Source organism: Ochotona curzoniae, unplaced genomic scaffold, assembly GCF_017591425.1.
Source record: "Ochotona curzoniae isolate NIBS_2020 unplaced genomic scaffold, NIBS_Ocur_1.0 contig_2321, whole genome shotgun sequence".
NCBI lineage: Eukaryota > Metazoa > Chordata > Mammalia > Lagomorpha > Ochotonidae > Ochotona > Ochotona curzoniae.
The window spans coordinates 566375-584756 of record NW_024465421.1 but is presented as its reverse complement, the minus strand read 5'-3'; the positions used below and the strand labels follow the sequence as shown (position 1 = coordinate 584756).

Sequence of the window (18382 nt, the reverse complement as noted above, 5' to 3'; positions counted from 1 at the left end):
TTCAACACAGCCGTGGGATTCCTGAGTCTGGCGTTGTCCACTCCGTGTTCGCAGAGTTGAACTCATGACTTCCACCAAACCTGACTTGGATGCCCCTTCAGGAAGGCAGCGGAAAAGCAAATGATTAATTTCCAGTTGTGAAATTCCAGTCCCCACCTTTTTTTCTTTGCCTTTTCTCTTCTTCTTCTTTTTTTTTTAAAGTAGTTACTTTCCTAGTCCTGTTATCTGGACAAGGTTACTATCATTCATTTATAGTTTTGTGCCGGATGGATGTGGAAATATGCTATTTGCATTTGAGAGTTTCCCAAGAGAGGAAATTTGCTCTCCTAAGCGCCCCGGGGCTTGAGGCAGTGTGGACAGGCGGAGGAGGGAGAATCCTGGAAAAGCTGATTTTTCTGTGTGTGTGTGTGTGTGCGCGCGGTCCCAGGTTCTCACGGGTGCAGCCTGCTGGGAAACCTACATCCGGACCTTCCCGGGGAGGTGAGGCTGACCACTTGCAGCCCGCTCCTGTCCAGCTGGGCCACGCGTACGGTTGCCCCGGCAACAGCTCGCCCTGGCAAGGCAGGTGGCTGCTGCCAAGGCGTCCCCCTCTCCGGAAGCGCGCCCGGACAGGGCTTGCGGGGGGCGCAGGCCCGACCGCGACGTCAGACCCCCTCCGCCGGACGCCTGCCGGACCCCCTCGGTCAATCCCCAGCCACGCCTCCCTCCCCGGGCGGGCCGGTCACAACCCACGAATCCGAGAGGCCGACACATCGCCGCCCCGAGCGTCCGTCGGCCAATCGCAGCACGCGTGTGATCCCGGCAGCTGCCCCCGAGGCAGGCGGCCGGCGCTGAGGCGGCGACGGCGGGAGTCGCTGCTGAGGCGGCCGCGGGCGCGGGTGGCGGCTTCGCTGCGCGGCGGGGCCGGGCCCGGCTGGCAGCGGCTAGCCTAGCGCTGGGCGGTGAGGGCGGGCGGCATGGCCCTCACCTAGGGCGGCGGGCCAAGCGGCTGAGCGCAGGATGCCGGCGAGGCGGCGCGGCGGCTCCTCACCCGTGCCAGGTAAGGCGGACTGCTCCCCGGAGCGTCATCCCCGCCAACCCTGCCCTGTCCCCGCCGCTGCCGCCGCCGCCCACCCGGCTTCCCGTTCCTCGCCGGCTGCGTCCTGCCATCCTCTGCCCGCTGGTCTCCCGGGGGACGGTTGTGCAACCCCGCCACCCCCCCAACGCCTGCGCCCCAGGTTCTGGCCCGTTCGGCCCCGGGTCTCCTTCCTCGGATCCGGATTCGCCTCGCCCCGGTCGGGTCGTGGCCGGTCTCCCTCCTCTGCTCCTCTCCGCCGTCTCCTTCCCCCCGTGGTGCTGGGAATCGAGTCCTTCGCGGCTGCGTCCCACGAGGAGACCGCCCCCCCCCCCCCCGACCCGTGCTCCGGGATCGCTTTTGCCCTCACCTCTCCCCCTGCTTGCAGCAGCTCCCCTGCCACCTTCCCACCCCTAAGCTTTATGCCCTGGGCATTTCAGCCATCTGCCCCCCCCCCCCCCCGACCCCCCAGGACTCTCCGATCCTTCCTGAGTCGCCCCTTCTCCCCTCACTGTCATCAACCACCTTCCTAACTCTTTCCTAACTGTTACCCTCCTGGATGCCATCATTGGTGATGCATGTCTCAGTCCTTAGATAAGCAGCGCCTTGACAACAGCCTAGCACACAGTAGGCCAGGCACGTAGTCGGTGCTCACCGTGTCAGCCTTTGGTACCCAGGCGGCGGTAGAGAGAAGTCCTGTGGTTGAAGAGTTGGGGGGAGAGGGAGGTGGTTCAGGAGATGGCAGCAGGGATCTCTCATTGTCAGTTACTTACCGTCTGTATCTAGAAGAAGCGCAAACTCCACTATCTTTGGGTTCTGTGTTGCTTTATGCTAATCGCCCTTCAGAGGATCCTTGGGCTGCTGTTCAGTGAGCTTTTGCGGTCTAATTACTGCCCCCCTTCCTCAACCTGGTGCTTACAGAGCCATTCTTTCACGGAAACATCGCGTGTTGGTATTGTCCATTTTTCATCTGTTAGCTGGGTAGTCCGGGGAGAGGCCCTCAATTTTGATCCTTTAAGAGCCAGGAGGGATCATTTGTGGGTTTTGTTGAAGTCAGCTACTACTGCAGGGGCCAGAAAAAGTGAAAAAGTCTGAACAAGTTCCCAGAGTGTAAGCGGAACTGTCCACGCTTCCTGGCTCCAACACGCTGGCTACCCAAGCGATAGCCACAGTCTTTTTTTTTTTTTTTAATTAAAAAAGGAAAATGAATGTGACTTTTTTTTTTCAAATGATAAAAGCATTGTTAGGGCTTGTGCCGTTCTTGCCTCATTTGGTTCAAGTCTGGATGAATCGGTTGGGGAAGGCTGGGGGAAAACTGAGGTTCTGGGAGCTGTTGTGAATTTCTGGTTTCAGCTCCGTTTGCTCTGCTTGTATGACTGTAGCTTTGCTTTTCTGCTGTACCGCTTTGTCCTGCTCCTGCCCTGTCTTTGCTGATTCTGCCTCCTACTTCACAGAATGACTTGTTGCCCATCAGCCCTGAGTTCCTTGGGACCTGTCATTTTTGTGCCTGGACCGCTGTCATTTCTGGTCTCTACCTCCCTGTCCGTTCTCATGCGTATTTACGGACCTAAGTTTCCACCATTTATGACAAACAAAACAAAAATCTGTCTCTGCTGCTCTTCTCTCCTGTCTTTTTTTTTTTTCCCATTCTCAGATGGATGGACCACTCTCTAGGTTTTCATTTTTGTTCTTTCGTCTGTTCTCTCTGATTTCCTGCGACTTAAAAAAAAAACTAAATCTTTATTTACTTGACAGGAAGAGTGACACACACAGGGAGGGAGAGCCAGTGAGAAATTTTCCACCTGCTGGTTCACTTTCCAAATGGTTGCACAGGCTAGGACTGGTCCAGGCCAAAGTCAGGGCCCCAGAACTGCCTCTGGGTCTCCCATGCGGGTGGCAGGGATCTAGGTGTGTACGCTGCGGTCCATTGCTTTGTCAGGTACGTTAGCAGTATTCAGTGCGTGAGCGGCCTGGACTAGAACTACTGGTCTGATATGGGATGCTAGCATGACAAACTGCTGTAACACTGGCCGGGATGGCATCAAATAACACCTTTATTTATGGCTTTCCAAGATGCATTTTTTGACCTATTCCTGTCGAACGTCAGGTCCTGATTTCCATCTGTATTGGATAACTGTACTTAGATACTTGGTACTTCAAAAGTGATTGTTGTTCTTCATCTGCTCTCTACCCATGCCCATGGCAAACACATATATATATATGTTCTACCTATTTTAAGATATTTATCCTAGGGCCTGGCGCAGTAGCTTAGCAGCTGGAGTCCTTGCCTTGCATATGCCGGGATCTCATATGGGCGCCAGTTTTAATCTCAGCGGCTCCGCTTCCCATCCAGCTCCCTGCTTGTGGCCTGGGAAAGCAGTCGAGGATGGCCCAAAGCCTTGGGACCCTGCACCCACGTGGGAGACCTGGAAGAAGTTCCAGGCTACTGGCTTTGGATTGGTGCAGCTTCTGCCATCGTATCCATTGGGGAGTGAATCATCGGACGGAAGATCTTCCTCTCTGTCTCTCCTCCTCTCTGTGTATCTGACTTTCCAAACAAACAAACAACAAAACCAAAAAGCTAGCAAGATGTTTATCCTAGAATTTCAGAATCATTTTTTTTCCTCCTCACATTAAGCCTATCATAGATCTAGCGTTGCTATCTTAAATAATTCTTTATTTTCTTATTTTCAGAAGATTGATTCAGATCTTCATTATTTTTGTTGTCATTTTCTTTTTCTTTCTTTTTTCCTGATTTTATGAAAACAGTCAGCATTGCCTCATGGCTCCTTTGCCTCAGGAACCTGCACTCCGGCCCATTCTTCATATCACTTGTGGATTGATTTCTGTTTCTAAAATCTCGGCCTCACTGTGACGCTTGTTTCCTTGAAACATTCTGACCTGTGATGACCAGATCTACTAAACTTTCTGCACCAAGGACTTGATCTTATCCTGGGCCTTTCATGATGCCAAAAAAAGGAAATACAAAGGTACATCTGGAAGCTTGTGGAAAAATAGATTTAATTTTTTTTAAAAACAGAGTTATTGTTTATTTGTTTGAAAAGTAGAGAGAGGAAGAGAGAGAAGTATCTTCCGCCCACTGGTTTACTTTGCAAATGGCTGCAACAACTGGGGCTGGATCAGGTTGAAGCCAAAAGCCCAGAGTTTCTTCCAGATCTTCCACATAGGGAGAGCAGCCCAAAGTACCTGGCCATTCTCCATTGTTCTCCCGAGTGAATTAGCAGGGACTTGGATCCAAAGTGAAGCAGCCAGGACTGGACCCAGTGTCCAAGTTGATGCGGTGGTGCAGTCTGCTTTATTAGCTATTCCACAGTGCTGGCCCATTCATGAACTTTCTGAAGACCCTTCATATATATACGATTTAAAAACTTTTGCTTCAAAACAAACTTTTAAATCTCATAAACTATTTTTTTTTTAAAGTTTATTCACTTCAGTTTACTTGAAGGACAAAGAGAGGGATATAGAAAGATCTCGCCTCTGCTGATTCACTCTCCAAAGTTGCTGCAATAGTCAGGGCTGGACCAGGTTGAAGCTAGAAGCCAGGAACTCTGTTTAACTTTCCTGCATGGGGGGGCAGGAATCTAAGAACTTGGGTCATGATCTACTGCCTCCTAGGACGCATGAGCAGGAAACTCCATGGGAAGAAGAGTGGCGAGGACTCCAGCATAGGATGCAGTTTTCCTAAGTGGAGGCCCAGCCTGCTGTGCTGCAACCCTGCCCTTTTGGGAACTTGTTCATGTGCACTGGTAGACCATTCAGTGTAGTGCGATTAAGATGCTAGACACGTGGCATGTGTTCAGTAAACCAGTCCAGTTTTAAGAACTGAATTTAGGCAAGGAGAAGTAAGGCGAAACAGGCCTTTTGGGGGAAGAGAAAATGACTTGTATGAAGTTATGTGGGGTCTCCGTATATTTGGAAAAGAATTGGTGATTTGAAAAGGTTGAAGAGAGGGCATGTGAGGGTGGCTGATCGGTGTCAGCGAGGCAGCTTGCACGTGACCTTGTGTGTTTTTCTACAGTTTTGCCCTGATGATAATGAGCAACCTTTGAAAGCTTTGAACTCAGGAAGTTCTTGCCAAGCCTGGCGTGTCTCGGGCTTTTCGTCTTGGTGCGTGCCTGGCTTTAGGCAGTAGTCATATGAAATCCTTAGAAATCATGTGTGTTACCCGAGCTCAGCATTTAGCAATGCCTTTTGCTGTGTTTCTCTTTCTCCATGGAATGCCCTTCATCCTCTTAACCGCTTGTAGATTATCCATGCCCGCGGTAATTCCTGCAGTAAAGCCTGCGTTTCCTCCCACGTCATCTTGCTCTTGAGCTCTACTGCCAAAATACTTAGGATTGTTGAATTTATGTGCTTCGTAACTTTTTTCCATTTTCTCTCTTCTACCGGTAAGCTTTTGAAGCCAGGATGCGTTTTGATTCATGTCTATATCCCCTCTTCCTGGTCTTCCATACGGGGACAGGGTCCCAAGGCTTTGGGCCATCCTTGACTGCTTTCCCAGGATACAAGCAGGGAGCTGGATGGTAAGTAGGACTGGCAGGATTAGAACTTGTGCCCATATGGGATCCCGATACGTTCAAAGCGAGGACTTAAGCTGCTAGGCAACCATGCCAGACCCTTATTTTTATTATTTTAAAATTTATACTTATTTATATTTAACTTTTTGTTACATAAGTAAGGGGATTACAGACCCATGCACTTCTTTGGGTGAGATGGGAAGTGATATTGGGAAGTGAATGAGGGGAAAGACCTCACCCTTTCTCCTGTGTCTATGAGGGTGGGGGACAGTAGTGGGAGGCAGATGCTGTGCTGCTCCTCACTGCCAGACCACATTAGCGCCAAGGGCCAGAGATGATCCCCTGATGTTGTCCTAGGGTTCCTGATGGGGGGGAAGAATGCCTTGAACGTGATACTTGAGTAGTCTGGACTGTTCTGAGATGGTGTTGCCTTTGTGACAGCAGGTGTGAGATAACTACTTCCCCTTCTTAATGGCTGTCTATGTTGTGGTATGCCTAAGATGCTTGGTGAAGATTTTGGCCTGCAGTGTTGTTCAGTCTGTTCTTCTCCATGTTTTAAAGAGGCATTCAAGATCATCTCTATTCAGTCAGAGAGGCCAACTGTCTGTCTTTCATATGCATTCTGGTATGTGGTCTTTCTTCACATGGAATCAGCAATGGAGACAGCCCTATAACATGTGCTCCCAGACCAGACCAGACCAGACCAGACCAGACCAGACCAGGCTTACATGTGGTATGCCCTGAGGTTAGGGATCAGCTAGAGTGGACCCTTTGGGCTAACTCCTAAGAGTCTTGGCTCTCACTGTATACCAGCAAACTTGCCTAACATGGTCCACCCCAAGGCCTAGCTAATGTGCACTGGTGGGTTATGCGGCCTGGTCAGAACACTTCCCAAGAACCCTATCTGGACTCATGTCCAGACCTGGTGCCTGCATGTGCCAGGGGTATAGCCTGGCCAGTGAGTGCTGCTCCTAGTTTGGGAGACTCTGGAGGCACCCTTCCAGACCTGCACCCAGACCTGGCTCTCAAGTACACTGGTGAGTGCTGTGGCCTGTTCTGACCTATCCTCAGACCCAGTGCTTTCTTATGCCAGTAGGTGCTGTGGTCTGTTGGGAGAATGCTAAGAATCCCTTTCAGGCCAGCCCCCAGACTCAGCTCTCACATGTGCCATTGGGTACTGCAGTCTATCCCAGCCTGGCCTGCTCCCAGTCCTGACTTGCACACACTAGTGGGTGCTGCAGCCTAGCCCAGCTTGCCCCGCCATAGATGTGACTCTTGTGCACTGGGAGGTACTGTGGCCTGCCTGACCTGTTCCCAGACCTGGTTGTTGTGCACACTGGCAGATGTGACCTGGCTTATTGAGCTCTCAGACCTACTTGTTACTTGTACCAGTGGGAGCTGTGGCCTAGTCAGGAAGATCCCTGAGGACTCTTTTTTTTTTTTTTTAAGATTTATTTTTATTATTTTTTGATTGGAAAGGCGGATATACAGAGAGGAGAGACAGAGAGGAAGATCTTCTGTCCGATGATTCACTCCCCAAATGAGCGCAACAGTCGATGCTATGCCAATCTGAAGCCAGGAGCCTCTTCCGGGTCTCCCACACGGGTGCAGGGTCCCAAAGCTTTGGGCCATCCTCAACTGCTCTCCCAGGCCACAGGCAGGGAGCTGGAAGGGAAGCGGGGCTGCTGGGATAGAACCGGCGCCCATATGGGATCCCGGGTGTGCAAGGCGAGGACCTTAACCATTTGTGCCACCGCGCCGGGCCCCGACCCCTGAGGACTCTTACCAGCCTCCCTCAGACACAGCTCTCATATGCAGTGGCCTGACCCAACCCACCCCTAGACACAGCTCTTGCGTGCACCAGCTAGTGGTGTGGCACCAGCCTAGTTTGGAAGCCCCCTGAGGACCCCTACCAGGTCTAACCCCAGATCTCTTACATTTTACAGCAGGTCCTGCAGCTTGTCCCAGCTCAACCCAACCTGCTCTAGCACTTGTCATTGGGTGCTATGGCCTAGCCTGGCTCAGGCTGCTCCAATCCCAGCTTTCATGCATGCCAAGGGGTGCTTCAGTATAGTAGGGTTGTCCCCAGAGATTCCTGCTCCTAGCTCTGGTTTCTGTACATTCTGGCAGGTGCTGCAACACAGCCTGGCATGGCTCACCCCAACCCCAACACTTGCCAATGGATTCTGCAGCCTGATTGGGGTTACCTGAAGGGACCCTCATCAGACCTGCCCCCAACCATGGCTTTCGTGAGTGTTGGTGGGTGGTATAACCTGGCTGGACCACCCCCAGCCCAGAGTCTCGTGCAAGGTGGATTTCTTGGCCTCACTCAGCAAGACCCTTTGGATTTCCCCTTCTAATCCATCCCGTCTCAACTCGCATGATTACCTATGGCTGCTGTGGCCTGATCTATGGAGGCCCAAAGAAACCATTTTATATATGGCAAACAAACCCTCGGGGAATTCCATTCAAACCCATCCCCAGAGTCCAGCTCCTAGCAGTGCATGCCTCCCCCGACCCCCGACATGCGCATGACAGTAGAGTGCCCCAGCTGGCATGCACCATGGTGGCACTGTGGGTGCTCTGCTTCTTCCCCAAAGGTCTTTAAAGAACAGGCAGCTATGCTGGACACAAGTACAGTTAATACAGAGTTGGCAAAGACGTAGCCCACAATGCTGCCAGCCACTGACTGCTTTTCTTCCAGCAGTGTAACGCTCACATAGGTACAAGGCAATCTAGTCAACTGCCTATAGCAGTTGACTTTCTTGCTGCCCAAGGAAATAGCTCAAGTAGTTGGGCCTGAAGGTAGATTTATGATCTGTGCCAGAATAGAATCTAAGTTCTTCAGAAATAGGTGAGATTGCTTTCTCTGATGATTTTCAGCGCAAGTACTACTTGAAAAACTATCAGGGGCGACCTTTAAAGGATGGGGGGTGAAAGGATCCGGGCACCTGCAGAAATTCTATTTTGTTTGGTCTGGTGCAGGACCAGTCATGGGATGGTTATACACATCTAGGATTGAGAACTGGGCTGAGAGAAGAAGAGTGACAGAACCCTGAGGAGTAATTTAACTCATGTGGGTTAGTTGGGTTAGTTGCTCACTTCCCTGCTGCGTTATTCATGTACCTGTTAAAATATTTACAATATTTCATTAAAATGATTTCTCATTTTCTTTTGCCTTAAGGCTGGGGATCAGTGCCGTATTTATCTGTTCATTACTGCTTTGCGCAGTACTTGATGCATTTTAGAAACTTGACAAGTTATTCGAATGGTCAGTTGGTAAATCATGATTTGTAGGTTTTGCAGGTTGACCAGCTGTCTCTTGGCTACTTACCAGATCATTAATCAAAACTTGCATTGTCATTCTTGTTTTAAAAAAACATGTAACAGGGACCAGTGCAGTGGCTCAACAGGTTAATCCTTCACCTTGCAGCACTGGCATCACATATGGGTGCCAGTTTATTTTTGTTTATCAGCTGCTCTGCTTATGCTGCAGCTACCTGCTTGTAGCCTGGGAAAGCAGCAGAGGATAACTCAGGTCCTTGGAGCTCTGTACCCATGTGGAAGACCTGGAAGAAACTCCTGGTTCCTGGCTTCTAATCAGCTCAGCTCTTGCCATTGTGGCTACTTGGGGGAGTGAACCAAAGGATGGAAGAGTTCTCTCTCTCTCTCTCTAACTCTCCTTCTCTCTGCAAATCTGGCTTTCAAATAAAAAAAAATAAATAAATAAATTTAGCTTTGAAAAAGCACACAGCAGGGGCCCAGCGCTATAGCCTAGTGGCTAAATCCTCACCTGGCATGTGCCAGGATCCCATCTAGGTGCTGGTTTGTGTCCTGGCTACTTCACTTCCTATCCAGCTCCCTGTTTGTGGCCTGAGAAGGCAGTGGAGGATGGCCCAAAGCCTTTGGGACTGTGCACCCATGTAGGAGACCTGGAAGAAGCTCCTGGCTGCAGATCAGCTCTGCAAGTTTTCTTTTTAAGGACCTCGGGAAGTAACTGACCTGAATGGGGCAGACAGTGCTCTTGTGTGCTGCTGGCAAAAGTTGATTTCCGGACTTTCAGTTTTTTATACATTCGGCATAGCAACAGGTCAGACTTAATTCAAACAAGTTAAAAGATTAGTTACGATCATCAGGTTTAATTACGGTAGTTCAAACTTAGGCTATGTCACCAGGATTAATCAAAGTAGTTCAAATTTAGGATTCTGTCACAAGACATAATTGGTTAGTGATCTGCATTTCTCATATGGTCGGAGTTCCAGAAAAGTTAACAAAGCTATTTTGATCTGTGGTGTAGCTTTGCTGTTGGCTGATCTATCGATTGGAGCACAGAAGCGTGTCCAAGGAGTCACTGGGGGCAAAAGTGCACTCTGGGCGAGGAAGCCCATGGTCTCCTCCTTCCTGGAGCTTCTCCACTGGTTCCCAGGGGGTGAGGGGGCCTTCGTCTCCTCTGCTAGTCCCTACCCAGCAGTGTCCCACAGACCTTGGCCATCCCAGCTCACCTGTTGGATGTGATTTCATAGGTTCAACTCCAGCCATTGCGGTTGCTTGGGAAGTGAACCAGCAGCTGGAAGATTGTTCTCTCTGTGAATCTGACTTTCCAATAAATTTTTAAAAAATACATCTTATAAAGCACACAGCACAATCTGTATAAATTACTCGTTCAGGTACATTTTTTGATGTACAGAGACTTGGTTTTTTTAAGGTGGTTAAGCTGTGACAGTTACTACAGAGTTTCGTTCAAACTTATTTTTTTACAAAGATTGATTTTCGTTTATTTGAAAGACACAGAAAGAGACTGAAAGAGAGAGAGAGAGAGATCTTCCACCCGCTGGTTCAGCTCCTGAATGGTCACCAATGGCAAGGGCTGGCCCAGACTGAAGTCAGGGGACACGAGTTCCTTCTGAATCTTGCAGCTGAGTGCAGGGACCCAAGGGTTGGGCCATCTTCCTCTCCTTTCCAGTTATGTTAGCAGGGAACTGGAGCACGTGTGGAACACGGGACTGATGCTGTTGTTCCAGGTGGCTTTACCCATTGTGCCACAGGGCTGTCCCCAGCACATATTACAATACATTTTATTTCACATGGTTAAGGCATATGAATCTATTATTTTAAAAGCAAATAATTGGGCCCGGCACGATGGCACAGTGGTTAAGGTCCTCGCCTTGCACGCCCGGGATCCCATATGGGCGCCGGTTCTAATCCCGGCAGCCCTGCTTCCCTTCCAGCTCCCTGCCTGTGGCCCGGGAAAGCAGTCAAGGACGGCCCAAGGCTTCGGGACCCTGCACCCGTGTGGGAGACCTGGAAGAGGCTCCTGGCTTTGGACTGGCATAGCATCGGCCGTTGTGCTCACTTGGGGAGTGAATCATCAGACGGAAGATCTTCTCTGTCCCTCCTCTCTGTATATCCGCCTTTCCAATAAAAATAAAAATAAATCTTAAAAAAGCAAATAATTCTGATTTTAGGCTCTTGCACTTGGGGATTTTTAATTAGAACAAAACTGTCAAGCTGATGAAGGATTTTGAGCAATGACTTGTCAGTTTCTTTTTAACTAAGGAAAGGAAGTAAGAGGTACATAGTAAGGCCTGTATGTAAATGAGTCTCCAAAGCTTTGGTGTTAGAGTGGGGGAAAGTCTATGAATCTCAAATACTTAATTGCACCGGTAGTAAACACTAATAATTGCTCCTTTGTCATACCATTTTATAATTTCTCAAGGCTGGAATCTAGCCTGGAGTTGCTTTTTTACCCTTTGTTCTAGAAGTTTATGTCACCTGTTTCTTTTGTGGAATTTGGGATTGGTATTTAACTATCTTGACTTCATACGAGAAATCTGTTTTTGAAATTTTGTTGGTGTATATGTAATATAATTTCCCTCAGCTGCCTTAATGAATTTTTTTGTCTTCTGTTCTCAGAAGTCTGATTATGAAGTCTCTTGTTTCCTTCACTTTCTTAAACTGTAAGGCTTGTCCAGCTGTTTCCTAGACTTATTTTCTAGTATCATTCTCTTTGTTCTCTCTTTCTGCCCCCGTGATGGTATGAGTGTTAGAGTTGTTGTTGTTGTTACGGTTCCAAAGGCCATGAGACACTGCTCTTTTTCATTTCCCTGTTAGTTAGATTGAGTAACTCCTGCTTTTCGACATCTAGTTTTGAATCGATTGGCTCTTCCCTCTGCTATTGAGACCACCCAGGGAGATTTTGGTTATTGCAGTATACTTGGTTATTTTGGCTATTGTGCTTTTCAGTTTTATAGTTTCCATTTGCTTGTTTCCTTTGTCTTCCCTGTGGCCAGATTTTCTGGATCATTTTTGCTATTTATTTGAAGAGTATTGCTTTTAAAGCAATACGTGTGTGTGTGTGTGTGTGTGTCCCAAATTTGGGGAATTTCCAGCCATTTCTATTATGTATACATATGTATTTAGGCAAGCTTGTTATAACTTTAAGTCTTGGAGCATGAATCCCTCAAAGTCTCCTTGGACACATATCACATGCAGGCTTTGATACCTCCTCAGCCTTGGGATAAAGATAACAATTCTGTCCCCATGGGTTTGGGACAGTGGTTTTGTTGGAAGCTGTGTTGTAAGCAAACCTGTGGTGGTATGTGAAATGCTGGACTACTCTGGTTGTCTCTAAACACTGTCCTGGAAGAGCTATTTTTCCTTCAAGACAAACACTAGCTCTCCATTTAAAAAAAGATATTTGTTTATTTGAAAGACAGAGTAACAGAGAAAGAGAGAGAAAGAGAAAAAGAAATCTTCAGTATACGGTTTCACTTCCCATATGCTCACAGCTGGTCCAGGCTACAGCCGGGAACCTGGAATTGCATCTGGAACTCTCACATGGGTTGCAGGTAGCCCAGTATGTGGGTCATCACCTGTTGCTCTCCCAGGTTTAGTAGAAGGGAGCTGGGGAACTTATAAGGGATGCTGGCATCATAGGCAGCAGCTTCACCTGCTGCACCCCAGTGACAGCTCCCCATTCTTAGTCTCATCCTGATGATACCTTCTGAGTTTCCAGAAGGATCAGTTACATACACTGTTCATTTATCCCCAGGAAGCATAGTGCATACATGTTTTTAGTTGTCCTCTATCATTCTAATTAAATTTGAGATGTTCATAATAAGATAATCCTAGAGAAAATAGAATTCCAAAGGTAGGCATACTTATAAGACCATATGCCAACAATAGCCTTAGAATTAATAACAAATGCTCTTAAATTCATCTATTTAACGCTGTACCTGTTGACATGCATGAGTTTTTGTTCCCACCAAACCTAATGCCTGGGAAGCACCACGATGTAGACTCTTCCGTAGTCACCAGTTTGCTACATTAAGCAAATTTTTTAACTCTTTTGAGGCTCAGTTTCCTCAGTTTCCTCAGTTTCCTCAGTCAAATTATTCTAGGACAGAAGTGTTTCTGTATCTTTTTTTAAATGTTAATTTATTTAAATTTTTAACAGTTAATTTAACAGTTTAACAGGCATTGGCGCTTCTGTATCTAATGACTTATTGCGCCCAGTGTAAAGGATTATAAAAACTAAGATTCTCATTCATCAGTGAGAGTAATTGATAGAGGCAGATGAAATACATTGATTCAGTGGATTGGGAGAGCAAGGGGCAGAGGACAAATCAGGAAATTAATTTTGTGTTTTTGCTTTTTCTAAATGTAGTCAAACCATATAATATTGGAATCAGAAAAAAAGACCATTATTCTTTTTTTTTTGGTAAGATTTATTTATTTATTGGAAAGTCAGATATACAGAGAGGAGGAGAGAGAGAGAGAGCAAGATCTTTCGTCCGATGATTCACTCCCCAGTGAGTGCAACGGCCAGTGCTATGCGGATCCAAAGCCAGAATCCAGGAACTTCTTCCGGGTCTCCCACACGGGCGCAGGATCCCAAAGCCTTGGGCCGTCCTTGACTGCTTTCCCAAGCCACAGGCAGGGAGCTGGATGGGAAGTGGATCTGCTGGGATTAGAACCGGCGCCCAAATGGGATCCTGATGTGTTCAAGGCGAGGACTTTAGCTGCTAGGCCACGCTGCTGGGCCCAAAAGACCATTATTCTAAAAAATCCCAGGATGGTGTTAGTGTTGGAGCTTTAGGAGTTTTAGTGTGGTTATTCAGTCGGTAGAAATCAAGAGCTCATTACATATATAGCTTCTTGTTCTATACCATGGGGAATAGTGAAAAAGATAAGATATAGTCAAATGCATAGCTACTAAGAACTCACAATTAATTCACTGATAGACTCTAGGGTTAACTATAAGCAGCTTATTGGCAATCAAGAGCCAATTAATTTATTCACAAGTCCATACTAAATAAAAAAAATAGTGAAAAAAATAGGGAAGCCATCGTCTGATGCAAGAAGCAGTGAAAGAGGGGTGCATTTGAGTGTTAATAAGGAACCATTTCCCATGTATCATATGTGGCAGAGAGCTGTTCGGAAAGCTTCCTGGAAGTGATGGATTGAAGCTGCATGCCGAAGGCTGAGTGGGAATAAACAAACATACAAAAGGTGCATCGCTGGTGGAGGCTTTGACAAGTAAGGGATGGTTCAGGCTGAGGAATGCAACACTGGGTGAGTGTGCGTAGGTGGGGGCAGTGGTATTGGGGGGGTGAAAGAAGCTGAGGGACATCACAGTGCTTGGAGTGGCAAGATTGGCAGCGATTCATAACTGTTGAAATATCCAAACCACCTGAGCAAGAACCTCAGAGCATACCCTACATCCGGGACCTGGGGAGGGTGGGAAATTGGGTGGGCCTTCTCCCTTAATACCCCCCATTAAACATGAAGGTAACTATATGGAAAAAAATCAGTCTTACCCACTTTCCTGTAGCCCTTGAACCTTTTTACCATAATTAACTATATAAAGAATGTCAATAAAAATTAAAAAAAAAAAAGAAATACTGTTCCATAAATTATGGAAAAAAAAAAAGAAGCTGAGGGACAGACAACAGTTGGGGCTGGAGTGTGATGATATATATATATATATATATATATACTTCTATCAGAAAAACAAAATATATAATATGTTTATAATATTTATAAATATTTATATTTCATATATTATAATTATATCATATATATTATATTATAAATATTATTTTTCTGATAGAAGTAGAAAATCATTGAAATGCCTTCAACATGGCGATGGTATAAGTATATTTGCATCCTAGCTGTAGGCAACTGTCTAGGCCGGGAGAAAAGCAGCCAGTAGCCGATGGGCATTCTGAACCTGGTTAACGCCAAATTTGTGTTTAGCTGTATCCAGTGTGCTAGCAGTTGCCTATTTTATTTATTTTTTATTAAAAAAAATTTTTTTTTAAATTCTCATGGCATAGTTCTATTGGCCAGGGATTTCCTCACCCCCTCTCCATCCCCGCTTCGAACACACTGATTTTCCCTATGTTGTTACAATGGCATAGTCGTTCAACAGCAGTCGCCAGCCCATCCTTCTGCTGGATCATGACGCTGTAGTTATAGACAGTGCCAGGAAAGTAAATGGGAGAACATGGCACCATCAATGAGATAATCACCATTTTGTGGTTCGCTTTGGAAACATAGTAAAATTGTAAACATAATTAACACTTTTTTATGAGCTTTCTGTTTTGTCCCACTTATTACTACTGCTGGTGTATCAATCAGTTAAGGTGTTTTTGTTACTATCTTATTATTTCTCCCCAAAGACTTGGGAAAGACCTTTTTTCCTTCCTGCTCTGAATTCTAGAATAGTTTTGTGAATTAAAAAATACAGTTGGGATAATGATTAAAATCATATATATTTTTTAATATTTCTAGGTTATTTGGTTTTTATTTAATTGTTGTTCCCTGTGGGGTTTTTTTGTTTTGTTTATTTGTTAAGTATTTGCTTTGTTTTTTGGGCCAGCACGATGACTCTGCTGGCTGATCTTTCATTTCTAAACTCCGGCATCCCATATGTGTGCCAGTTCATTTCCCATCTGCTCCACTTCCAATCCAGCCCCCTGCTTGTGGCCTGGAAAAGCAGTGGAGGACGGCCCAAAGCCTTGGGATCCTGTACCTGTGTGGGAGACCCGGAAGAGGCTCCTGGCTCCTGGCTTTAGATTGTTTCAGCCCTGGCCTCTATGGCCATTTGTGGAGTAAGCCAGCAGATGGAAGATCTTTGTGTCTCTCCTTCTTTCTGTAAATTTGCCTTTCCAATGAAAATAGATAACTTTTTAATATATATATTTTCTTTGTTTCAGAGTTTACAGGCGTTTTAATCATATTTTTATAGAGATTTGTCTGCTTCTTCACCTCTGAATTCCATATTCTTTTCTTAAATTTAATATAGTATTTGTTTACCCACCAGACACTGAATTTACTGCATACTACTTAATGAATGAGTTTTTATTTATGCTTTACAAGAGTTTATAGTCCACTAGGGTAAATCAACCACTATATAGTATTACATGTGTAAACCAAAACGCTTTTACCAAGCGCATCGAAGTTAGAGAAGAAGGAAAAATAGATTTTTTTTTCAGGGGAGGAGGGGGAAGAGGATTGGAAAAGAACATTCAGTGAAAGGTTCATCAAAGAGATGTGTCCAAAAGGTGCGGGGGAAGCGGAGCAGGGCAGCACTGTGGTATGGTGAGTCAGGCTGTTACCATACCTTACTGCCCATCCAGCTCCCTGCGTGGGAGAGCAGAGGAGGCTAAGCCCAGTGCTTCGGCCTCTGCCACCCGCATAGGAGACTCAGGTGAGGCTCCAGGCCCTTGGCTGCAGCCTGGCCCAGCCCCGCTCTTGGCAGCCCCGTGGGGAAGGGACCAGCAGATGGAAGACTTTACTCTCTCTCAATCACTCTCTCCTTCTCTCTCTCTCTCTCTTTCCTTTTCTTTGAAAGGAAAAAGCACAGCACAGAAGCAATCACATGGTGGGTTAGGGCTGCTTGTGAGACCCTCCCATATCAGAGTACTGGTTTGAGTCCCAACTCATCTGCATCCAGCTCATCCACGTGCCTGGAAAAGCAGTAGAAAATGGTATTTGGGCACCTGCTACCTATGTGGGAAGTCTGGGTGGAGCTCCTGACTCCTGGCTTCAGCTTGCCCCAGATCTGGCTGTCATGGCCGTTTAGGGAGTGAGCGAGTGGTTAGCTTATCTCTCCCCCTTCTCTGTTGCTCAAATCCTCTAACTTTATGCTAGGTTTGTTTTACATTAAACAGTAAAACACTGTTTTCTGGACTTTTTGTTCTTTTGTAGTTACTTTTTTAAAAAAGATTTTTAAATTTTTCATTGCAAAGTCAGATATATAGAGAGGAGAGACAAAAAGATCCTCCGTCCCATGATTCACTCCCCAAGCGGCTGCAACGGCCAGAGCTCAGCCAATCTGATGCCAGGAGTCCAGAGACTCTTCCAGGTCTCCTGCATGGGTGCAGGGTTCCAAGGCTTTGGGCCGTCCTTTCCTGCTTTCCAAGGTCACAGGCAGGGAGCTGGATGGGAAATGGGGCTGCTGGGATACAAACTGGTGCCCATATGGGATCCCGGCGTGTGCACGGTGAGGACTCTAGCTGCTAGGCTACTGTGCCTGGGCCCTTGTAGTTACTTTTAATTCTAAAGGTTACGAAATTGCTTCTTTCCTTTGTGCTCCTTATCATGGTTGGTTTAAATAGATTATAAACATAAGCTTGAAGAATTTATGAGAAATGTGTTAGCAACAGTCACCTCTAATTTATAGGCCTGAGAAGGTTATAGCTTGGTAACTTAAACTTATGATTTTTTTTAAAAAGATTTATTTATTTTAATTAGAAAAGTGAATTTACAGAGAGAAGGAAGATCTTCCATTTGCTGGTTCAGTCCATAAATAGCCTCAGTGGCTGAAACTGAGCCAATCTGAAGCCAGGAGCCAGGAGCTTCTTCTGAGTTTCCTACATAGTGCAGGGTCCCAAGGCTTTGGGCCATCCTTCATTGCTTTCCCAGGCCACAAGCAGGGATTTGGATGGGAAGCGGAGCAGCTGGGACACTGTCACCCATATGGGATCCCAGCGCAAGCAGGACAGAGGATTAGCCCATTGAACCATCATGCTGGGCCTGTGATTGTAATTTCAACTCTTTATTATGTGAAACTCCAAGTATACTCCAGATGAACACTGAACTATCACCCAATTTCTTTTTAAGCTTTTTTGTCTTTTTGATTTATTTATTTTTATTGGAATGCCAGATAGACAGAGAGGAAGAGAGACAGAGAGGATCTCTCATCCACTGATTCACTCCTCAAGTGGCTGCAACAGCTGGAGCAGAACCAATCCGAAGCCAGGAGCCAGGAGATTCCTCTGGGTTCCCACTAAGGTGCAGCGTCCCAAGGCTTTGGGCCGTCCTCTACTCCTTTCCCAGGCCACAAGCAGACTCACTGCAGTCTCATTTCTAATCTTCGCTTTCCTGTCTGCTTACAGATGCTTTTGAAGCAAATCCCAGGCATTGGATTCAGTTTGAATTTTTAACAGTTGTGTTTGAGTTTGATCATGGTGTTGTTTCCATGTTTATACTTGGGATTAGACTTGATTTTTAGTATTTGAAAAGCTCTTTTTCTTCCTGACTGTGAGGTTTGTTGCAGCGTGTTTTTCCTTGAACGTGAATCCCAAGACTAGGCATCGCAGGGCAGTGAGTTAAGCCCTGCTTGTGACTCTGGCATCCCATACAGGAGTGCTGGTTCGCATCCTGGCTGCTCTGCTTCCAGCTCAGCTCCCTGCTAATGTGCCCGGGAAAGCAGCAGATGGTACCCGAAGTACTTCGGCTCCTGCTACCCTTTTTGGTTCAGGATAGGTTCCTGGCTCCTGGC

At 46.7% G+C, this 18382-nt stretch overlaps 1 protein-coding gene across 2 annotated transcripts in view; it reads left to right on the top strand.

The window, feature by feature from the left end:
* The first annotated feature begins 910 nt into the window (after positions 1 to 910).
* TPST1 (tyrosylprotein sulfotransferase 1) overlaps positions 911 to 18382 on the top strand; it is a 117622-nt gene continuing 100150 nt past the window's right edge. The window contains exons 1-2 of one of the 2 annotated variants that reach the window (XM_040972754.1): positions 911 to 1039; positions 14021 to 14166. The gene's annotated coding sequence lies outside the window, so the exon portion shown is untranslated. The remainder of the gene's footprint in view (positions 1040 to 14020; positions 14167 to 18382) is intronic. The other variant, XM_040972753.1, reaches the window with a different exon arrangement.